The sequence below is a fragment of the Bubalus bubalis genome, chromosome X, assembly GCF_019923935.1.
Source record: "Bubalus bubalis isolate 160015118507 breed Murrah chromosome X, NDDB_SH_1, whole genome shotgun sequence".
NCBI classification, from domain to species: Eukaryota; Metazoa; Chordata; class Mammalia; order Artiodactyla; family Bovidae; genus Bubalus; species Bubalus bubalis.
Window position 1 is genome coordinate 122988456 of NC_059181.1, and position 8167 is coordinate 122996622.

The 8167-nt window shown below is 55.5% G+C and overlaps 1 pseudogene; it reads right to left on the minus strand.

Moving 5' to 3' along the window:
- Window positions 1-5710: 5710 nt before the first annotated feature.
- LOC102410055 lies at window positions 5711-7179 on the minus strand (annotated as a pseudogene).
- Window positions 7180-8167: the final 988 nt, after the last annotated feature.

Consider the following 8167-nt stretch of genomic DNA (forward strand, 5'->3'; position numbering starts at 1 on the left):
GTGAGAACCAAGATGGTGGGGGGGGGTTGCCAGGGTCTCCCCGGTACTTGACAAAGCTTCAGGGAGTGAACAAACGTTGACCCAGGATTTGACAGGAGTGGCTGAACCTCAAAGACACTGAACATTACACCAAGGCAAGCCTGACACTCTGGAATTGGAGATCCTCTTGGGAAAACCTATATCCCTGGCACGAGGGCCTGGGAGACTGGGAGGCAGGCCCCCGAGGACCAGGACTCCCCAGATGCCTCTGAACTCCTTAGCCTGCGGCAGCAGCCCACCTCCCCCACCCCCAAGGGAGCAAATGGGACTGTATTCCTTCATCACAGGTGCCCTCCATCCTAGGAAGCAGGGGAGCTGGCCACCTCTGATCTGTTGCAGGACCCAAAGCACTACCAGCACGAGACCCCAGGAACCACGGGAAGAGATGGTCACCTACTGCCTGAACGCCAAGGAGAGCAAAGTCACTGTGCAACACAGGCCAGGCTCAGTGGGTCTGGTGAAGAAGGAGACAGACGACACCCCCCTCTCCCCTTCCCCACTGCCCAGAGACTGCAGCAGAGGTCGTGTTGTTGCACTGAGTGGCTAGGAGCCAGGGGCCAAGATGAGGGCTTCCACCACCCAGGAGGCTGGACCTGCAGAGCAGGACAGGTGGTCAGTAAAATGTGGCCTCCTGGGGGCTTGATGGATGGGCAACCAACCAAGGTGCAGTCCAAAATGACACTGAAGCCAAGGGCAGCTGCCCCAGTAAAGAGGTCAAGATCCCTCACCCAGGTTTGGCCCCAAAGCCAGTCCTCAGATGTGGAACCAAGGAACGGGGGCTGGGCAGGTACCTGGGGAAAGACCACAGCAAACAGACATGGGAATGGCCCCAGCCCCTCCCAAAGGGACCTTGGGCTCTACGATGGTGAACCCATGCAGGGAGGTGTGACCATCAGAGGGGTGCAGGTTGCCAGAACTATGGTCAACTAGATACTTATGTGAGAGACCCAGTTTATTCTGACTCTGCAGCCACTTCAAGATGACCACATGGGCTGGGGTTTCTGGGCACAGGGGGTCAAGGTACATGGGGCCAGTCCCGAGGATTACTCAGTCAGTCTTGAACTGGGAGAGCCTAGAATGCATGGGAGTCCGCTCACTGAAGTCCTCTCACCATGGGTATGGGATGGCAATGTGCACTCCAGGCTTCCCTCCCTGCTCCTCGATCTTGAAAACTAAACAGCTGGACCCGTTCAGTGGGCTGAAGCCTGGTGTCTGGACGCCCCCTCCAGCGATGGGCTGCTGCAATACACCCCAGCCCGGGTCTGACCAAGCAGGGTTCAGCTGCTTGTCCACTGTTCCCCTCTTGGTGGCACCCAACCACGAGTCCATGGAGGGTGACCCACTGACTGTGGCAGCCCCTGGATCCTTCCAGAATGCCAGTGTGAGAGGATGAGTCATTTTCTCTTCTTCCTTGAGCGGTCTCCTGGGCTGTAAATCTCCATCACTCCTGGAGGATGGGTTTCTATGCTGCGGGATCCCTGTCCCATCCACATGAGGATAGGCCAGCTGCTGTGATGAACAGAACCCCCCCTGAGGGAACCTGCATGTGTGTTTCTCATTGGTTGGGCCTCCTAGGTCTCCATGGTCTGAGGCTCCTGCCAAGGACAAGACCTTGGTGTCTTGTTGTCCAACGTTGCTGTCTTGTCACAGGTGATTTTATCCCTATTCCTCTGGTCCTTGTGCAGGTGAAGATGCCCAGACAAACAGGCAGGAGAGTGTTTTCTCCTCTGGCCACTAAGCAGGCACCCTCTGCTTCAAGTGGTAGGAGTAAGCCCCTTCTTGCTCAGGGATGTCACCCACACAGGTGAGATTTGGAGGTGCCCAGGAGGAAGGGGTTGGGTTGGCTGAGACACTGAATGATGGAAACTGGGCAAGCCTGGGATCCAGTCAAATACCCCAGTAGAAGACATAGCAATGGCCAAGCCCCAGGGGCCAGCCAGGCTTCCTGGTAACCAAGCCAGACACAGTGAAGAGGGAGACACTTTGTCACCCAGCAGGTGGGTAAAGGTTCAGCCGAATGATGATGCTCAGGGCCAGCCAGTGTCTGAGGTCATGGCACTCTTGCCTGTGGTTGGGGAAGTGGACATGGGGGAAGCCTTTGCAGAAGGCAGTTTGCTGGTAAGTGTTAGCACTTCGGGTGTGTGCCTGTGCCCTGGGCCTCTTCTTGCATGGCTCTTCAGTCAGTGAGTGTGCAGTCATGGCTGTATTGGCAGAATGAGTTTTCCCTTCCCTTCCATCAGGAAGGAAGAGTCAGTAACTTGTGGGACCTTCAACACTGGGAGGTGTAAACAGACACCATGTAAAGGTGAAAACAGACACATGAAGATGTGCAGACGTGGAGGAGTGTGCCTGTGGTGCTGGGAGTGTAGAAGTCATCCCTCCACTCCTCCTTGCCCCTGCAGAGAGATGTCCAAACAGAGCTGACCCTCTGTATTCATTTGCTGGCAGTCGTGTAAGGATCACACAGGCCGGGTGGCTCAAACTATGAACCGTGTTGGTTCAGGAGGCTGGCATTTGAGGTCGAGGTGTTGGCTGACGTTGGCTATTGTGAGGGCTGTGGAGAGTCTGTAACATCTCACCCTCCTCACTTCCAGGGCATGTTGGCCATGTTAGGCATCTCTGGTTTCCAAGAGCTCTGCCTTCCTCTTCACCCGAGTTCTCCCGTGTGCCTATCTGTCTCTAAATGTGTCCTTTTTATGGGGACAGCTGCCCTGTTAGACGAGGGTCCATCCTAATGAGCTCACTGGACCTCCATCAGCTCTGTGAAGACCTTTCCTTTGTCTGTAAGGTCACCCTGAGGAACTTGTGATTGAGACTCCGGCACCTGATTCTGAGGGATATGATATGACTCTTCACACCCTACAAAGGCTCTGAGGTTGGAACACACTGGAATGTTCCAAGGATGGAAGGATGGCCTTAATGGCTACTGGGGTAAATCCAGAGGTAAGGAGGGCAGGCCACCAGGGTAGGAGCCAGATCACGTGAGGCCTGGTGGGTCTGTGAAAAATGTGGCTCTCCTGTGCTCAGGGAGGAAAGGCCCAGGAGGCTCTGGGCTGGGTGCCTCTGGGACATTGTCCCCATCCTCACAGCCATGTGGAAATGGAGGCTCCCTCACATGTGCTGAGAGCCTGCTGAGGTTCTGCCCTACAGCTCTGCTCCTCTGCCTCTACCCGCTTCCAGTGAACAGGGACCCCCCCCCCCATCAAGGTACAAGGAAAGAAGTGAGAATGGAGGTGTGTGTGGTCAGATCCCCTTCAGTCATGGGCTTTTTCTCTATCTTTCAGCACCTCCTCAGTCATGGAATGAGGTGACAGTGACCTAGAAGGCTATTTTAGGTTTGAATTCTATGATCCCTGTGTGGTGCCGTCCCAGACCCTGGCGAGGACACAGAGCACACCCATCCCAGTTCTTCCTGCTCTCCTTTGTTCCTTCTCTTTGCTCTGGGCAAGGGCCAGGGCATCTGCTGACAGTGGAGGCCATGGTTCAGGAAGGGCTGAGAGGAGGGTGGCTCCCAGTGGTGTGGGGAGGACTCCTGGCAGGGATGTCTGAGGTCCAGGGTGGTCCCAGGTCCGAGGCCAGACAGGTTAGCACAGGTCTGCCCTCAGCGTCCCTTGGCTCAGATGTGAGATCTGCAGAGTATGGGCAGGGATGGGACCTGGGAGCTGAGGAGTCTTTGTTAGCTGTGGCTCGGGAGACAGTGGGTCCCTGGGCTGGGAGACGGTGGCTGAGGTGCCTGACCACCACTCTGGGCCTCAGTCCTAGTTGTGCTCTGAGGCAGAGGTGGGTCCATGTCTGCATGTGCCACTTATCTGTGTGTGTGTGTCCATGTGTGTCTGTGTGCCTGGCAGAGGCCATGAGAGGCACCACAGCACCCAGGCTGGGTTCCCCACCCACCCTCCCTGAAGCCAGGCCTGAGCAAGTCCCCTGACTCCCAGGGGTGAGATTCCACAGCAACACCTGTCTGCTGGTGATTCGTTTGGGGACTTGATGTCTGCAGGTTCCTTGCCGGGGCCCTCCTGCTCCGTCCCTGTGGCCTGCAGTGGGAAGACTGTCAGCTGCCCATGACCTGGTGGGTTCATGGAGCACCAGGCCTCTCCCTTTCATTTCACTACCTCCCTCGATTGGCGTCGCCCCAAATTCCCTTTGTCTAAATGGGCCCTTCTGAAAGGCTCAGACAGAGGACCCAGTTCACCTCAGGTCCCATCTGTGATATGGTCTCAGTCTCTAGCAGGCATTCCTTTGAATCACCTTGTTCTCCTTCTGTGTCCTGTCTTTGCACACAGGTCTTGTGGACATTGGGGACACTTTGCTGTGCCCAGAAAACCTAGGGCCTGACGAGGTGGAGGAGCTGGAGTATCAAGCCCTTCTGGCTGACCTGCAAAAGAAGTACCTGACTATGCTCGCCGACCCATGCTGGTGGCTCCAGCCCGTCCTGGGGAGGGCCGGGAAGGACATTTTCCAGGTGGACATCCCCGAGCACCTGATCCCCTTTGGTCAGGAGGCCTTTCCAGATTGGGCTCTCCAGAGGAAGGTGACAGAGAGACCAGGACATGGTGACACCAACCAGTTTCCAACACACCCTAGGCATGCCCATCTGGTTTGGTCTGAATCGGCCCTGTCCTGGGGTGGGCTGGCCACTTGGTGCGGGGCCAGGGGGTGGGGACTCCCCTCCTGTGGTTCTGCTCTGGACTCAGTGAGAGTCTCTAGGGCATTGACCTTCATGAAAATATGGCAGCACCACTCGTTTTGGCCCTGCTGGGTCTGGGTGGTTGAGAGAAATGTGTTGTTAGGAAACCAGCTAGTGTTTTTCCCTCTCTGTTCTGGTCCAGACTCCCCGATGTTGGAATCGTGTCCAGGGGGTGATGAGGGAAGGCTGGGGGCTGGGCTGAGCGTCAGCAGGCAGAGAGGCCTGCAGGCCCAGAAACAGGCCACAGTCTGTCCTTGCAGGTGACACTTGCCTTGTTTTAAATTGTCCCTAGGCTCACAAAGCATGTGTGTTGGACACAGTGCCTGGCTGCCTCATGTCGAAAGACAGGCTCCTAAATACACCTCTGAGGGCAGAGAGACAAGGGCTGGTGCTCACTTTGTGGAAACTTTGTACTTCTCTTTGGGTTTGGGGTCATGTGTTTGCAAGGCCTTTGGCGAGTCGGGTGACACTGCTTTCCAGTGAACCTCTTGGGGAGGCCCCTGGATCAGGAACTAGAGACGCTCAGCTGCTGATCAGAAACTTGTGGCATCATTGGGGGACCCACAAGGATCCCCTTCTGCTTCAGGGTGCATGAATCATGGGAGGTGACACCCCCAAAGTCAGGAGCCCAGCTGGGCCATTTGTTGAATGGCAGGCAAGGCCCAGGGACCAGCCCGTCCTGGGCTTGCCTTAACGCTTGGCTTGTGAGCCAGACCCTTGGTCAAGTGTGTGAAATGCTACTGCTTCAGATGAAAAGGGACCACAGGGACCAGACTGAAGCCTGCCTGGGGCATGGGCTTCCAGGCTTATCTGGCTCACCAGTGCCATGTGTGAATAGCATGGACAGATAGAAAGAACACAGACTCACAATTCTCGTTTGATTCCTTATTTACTCCAGTTGAGTTTAGCTTTACTTTATTAGAGTCAGAAATCAATTTTAGATTGCAAAAGAGTGCTTTTTAGTGTCCCTAGGGGCCTGAGAACTCAGGGATTGGGCTTTTCCTTGACCTGCTCACAGAGGACACACTTATAATCTGAGGACTCTCCCTGCTCCTCCTCTGCCTCAGAGGCCTCATTTGGGGCTGTGACAGAAAGGGCTGCTGTCAGGATGGAGGAATAGGTGTTGTACAAAGCCATCACTGATTCATAATTTGTGTTCTCTGGGGGGCACTCAGGCAGTTCCCCTGGGCCATACCTTCCAGCAGTAGCTAGGGGTACAGACATGGCATTGCTGGATGTACCCTCTCCACTGGGGCTGCCCTGCTCACTGGGGAGATGGTTTCCCTTTGCCCGCTCGTCTACACTGCCCATAGACCAAAGGCGAGAGAGCACAAATGAGTGCAGGCAGGGGGTTCTGCGAGCAGCTGGGGCTCCCTACTGGACTTTCTTGGCAGCCTCTTGGGTGCACTTCTTGTGATGGAGTCGAGGAGAGTGTCTGGTTGCCACCACTCACTTCTGTCTCTTTGGAGTCATTGTTGCGCCAGTGGTGGGCTGAGCAGTTGCTCCTGGGTCACCTTTCCTCTGGATTTTCTGCAGGACGAGAGGCTTGTCTCTCTGAAAATTGGAGTTGCAATAGATCTGAAAGGAAATGAACCACTTTAGCCATCGTGGGGGAGAGGAGCCCTTCCTCGCCAGCCTCCTCTCCACCACTGTCCTCGCCCTGCCTAACTATGGAGACAAGGTCTTTTCATGCCTGGCATGTTATGAGGCCCTGGCATGTCACTCCATAGAGCTCACCTGGGGCTGGCCTCCCTTGAGGTGTTACTGGCCATCCCTGACATCAAGCGGCCCCTCAGGGTCTGGAGTCACCCCTGGGCATCCTGTCTAAGGGGGGTTTTGGAACACGACAGGCCCTGCTTTCTCTTTCATTAGCCACCCTCTTACAAGAAAAACGTTCTGCTGGGAAATGAAACCCGTCCAGCACTTGGCTTGTCTAACCTAGTCTCCCTGAAATGGCTTTCTACGTTACCATCATCCTCTTCTTCCCTGCAGAGCTACCCAGAGGGTGGATTTTCCTGAACCTACAGAGGTTCAGTTCACGGATGAAACTCTTGATAGTGTCTGTCTCAAAGATGATCTCTGTGCCTCTGTGCTGGAGGACCTCCCTCTGGAAGAGATCTGCCTCAATGACCACCATGTCTCCCTGATCATTCCAGTGCACAGAGGTGAAGGCCACATCCTCCACGATCATCCAGAGCTTCCTGGGGAAGGGCAGCCCTAGGACAGCATTGTTCTCTTCCTCGTTGGCCATTTCTGCGTTCAGGCCCTGTGTGGATGGTTTTCTTGAGAGCCCAGATATGGGTTCTAGGGTTGGTCACCCTGCTTTGCCAAAATTTCCCCTGAATCCACATTTGCATCAGGGAGGAATCAGGGGTGTCCTCTGCTGTGGGCTCCCAATCAGTTGATGGGGCCAGTGGGGTGTCACGTGCCTCATGGGGACTCTGACTAGCCATGGAGCCAGTCTAGCTCAGGAGCATTCTCTACCCAAGCAGTGAACACTCATGGCAGAAGGGCCTCAGGCCAGGGTTGAGGTGCCCCATACATAATCTCTGGAAATTCTAGAATCTGTGTTGCAGGCCAGGTAGCCAATTAAGTGGTCAGCCCCCTTTTGTTTCATGAGGTCACAGAGGTGATGTGGAGAGGCAGCCCTGGCCCAGTGTGGGGGAGGGGGATGGAGACAGATATTGGATCCCAGCTTGTCTCTTGTCTGAAAGTACATAAATGTATTTTTCTGATTGCCTGCAAAAGCTTCCATCTACTGCCAGGTGCCTTGTTTCAGGGAGTCAGGCCCTGGATGGGCTGACAAACATGCCACCCCCCACCCCTACAAATGGGCAAGCCTGTGGCTGGCTTTTGCTGAAGGGCCAGGCCCTGGCATGTCCTGGCTTAACTACCACCAAGAGAGACCCCAGCGGTTAGATGGGCCCCTGGCAAGTGTCCCTCCCGGAAGACAGGGTCCGTAGCAGGCTTTTTGGCCTAGCCTGAGTTGGTGGTCCCACTCCTCCACCCCTGGTCCAGCCTTGCCCCTCTTCTGGCTTTGGTATCTTCTGGCTGATGCTGCCAGTTGGTAGGTCCCGCTCAGATGGTCCAAAAGTCAGAGACCTATTGTCCTGCTCCCCCCAACCCCCAGGTCGAGCTCTCCCCAGAGTAGGGCTGTGCTCGAGCACAGTGGAAGTGACCTCATGTTCCAGTTGACTGTTCCTCAAGCACCTGAGACACAGACTCCTCATGACGCTGTGTGGGAGGGCACAGTCAGGCGCTCCACTGAGCTTGCAGCCTCCCTGAGCTCCACCCACCCCCAGATGGCATCCATAGGCTGTTGTCTTCAGTTTTGATTTCTTCCCATAAAGACCCCTCTTGTGGCCCTAGGGTGCTCACTTGGGAACACCTGTGTGTGCTTTTCCCATCCCCCTCCAAGAGCCTCGGATTCAGACTCCCTGA